At 40.9% G+C, this 1,559-nt stretch overlaps 1 non-coding gene across 1 annotated transcript; it reads right to left on the bottom strand.

Annotated features, from left to right (window-relative positions):
• Positions 1-1,118: 1,118 nt before the first annotated feature.
• LOC116638059 lies at positions 1,119-1,255 on the bottom strand. The gene has a single exon (XR_004300606.1). It is a non-coding gene; the product is annotated as a U4 spliceosomal RNA (small nuclear RNA).
• Positions 1,256-1,559: the final 304 nt, after the last annotated feature.

The following is a 1,559-nucleotide window of genomic DNA, read 5'->3' as shown; positions in this document are numbered from 1 at the left end:
CTGCCTGTAAGATGGTATGTGACAGAGAAAGCAAGTCTTGGACCAAATTCTACCAAACATGCAAATATTTATTAGCAAGCATGTACAAAAAGTTATACAACCTATCTTTGTAGTTTTGAGGTATCATCAGGTTTACTTCGAGGGGGATACAAAATTCTGGTAGAAGGACCAGTCAACCTTGAGGTGGGGTTCAGTAGACAAATTGAGAATCAGTGGGGCGCTAGCTTGACCGTGAAGGTGGACTGAAGCCACAGGTGTGGGACTTGTGGGCTTCTCATACTCCACGCAGGCAAGGGTCGTGGGGCCTGTGCAGATGTTTCCAACTAGCCTTCATTCTAAACAACACAATTGTGCTTCTTTGTTAATTTTGCTAACTACCAAACCCTCTGGTGTGGATTCTGATGGCATCCTTTGAAATACTAACTAGCCGTCTCTGGGTTCCTGATTCTTGATGAGAGTACATCAGATGCTGAGTAAGCATTCCTGTTGCTGTTGGGAGTAACCTGTCACACCCATACATCACACTGTTCACACTTGTCTCCTCCATTTAATCTTTCCTTCCCTTTATCCAGTTTCAACTAGGGGTCAAAGTGACCCCATTAAAACCTACATCTAATCATCTTACTTTTTTGCTCAGAAACCTCCAGTGGCTCCTCATCAAACTCACAGCAAAGGGCTACCTCATGTAATGGCCCATCAGATCCTCAACAGCACACACCTGGCGTACACAGGCGAAGGGCTCAAATATTTTTGTATGAATAACCAGACAAAAGAACCAATGGATATGGAAGTACTTAAAAAAATAAACTACCATACAGGCAACATAATAGAGTTTTTGTTCTATTTCCAGTGAGTTTTTTTTAAACCCCCTTCCTCTAATACTCTTAATTCTCCAGCTGTGATGTATTTGCAGAATGAAAAGCTGCTCAACTGCCCTAAAGGGACTCCTGAATTAATCTGGAGATAATTTAAATACAGGAAGAACCTTGTTTATTATGAACTTAATTTTTAGCACCAGTGCACCCACAGTGAGACATCATGCCATCAAACAGTTAGTTGTTTATTTTTCATTGGCATTCATATCTGGTACTCTGTTTATTATGGCATCACAGATAATCACTATCTGCTGCCTTACAGTCTTTCATTTTTTTCCCCTGAGTTTTGAAGTCCTACTGGCCCGCAAATACTTTTCAATTAGCAATAATCGCGCCTCGGATAAACCTCATTGGCTACGATACTGCCACTGCGCAAAGCTGGCCCGCAAATACTTTTAAGAAGCAAAAAGACCATGCCAAATTTTATGGCACTCAAGGCTGCCAAAATTAAGTTGATGCCCTGAATGAGATTTTACTAATTAGATGGCATCTTTTAAAATTTCTTATTTGCTCACTTATTTTTACTTCTCCTAAGAAGTTACTTTTTAAAGTCGGGAGTTTCCAGTTGTAGTCTCCTGCCCTCTCAGAGTTCCTCAGAACCCATGACTTTGTTAACTTACATAGCAAAAGGGACATTGCTGAGGTGATGAAGCATCTTGTGATGGGGGAGGTTATCCTGTATTA

The sequence above is a fragment of the Phoca vitulina genome, unplaced genomic scaffold (assembly GCF_004348235.1).
Source record: "Phoca vitulina isolate PV1807 unplaced genomic scaffold, GSC_HSeal_1.0 scaffold15, whole genome shotgun sequence".
NCBI classification, from domain to species: Eukaryota; Metazoa; Chordata; class Mammalia; order Carnivora; family Phocidae; genus Phoca; species Phoca vitulina.
Note: the sequence above shows the minus strand (reverse complement) of the source record. Positions and strands in the feature narration are given on the sequence as shown.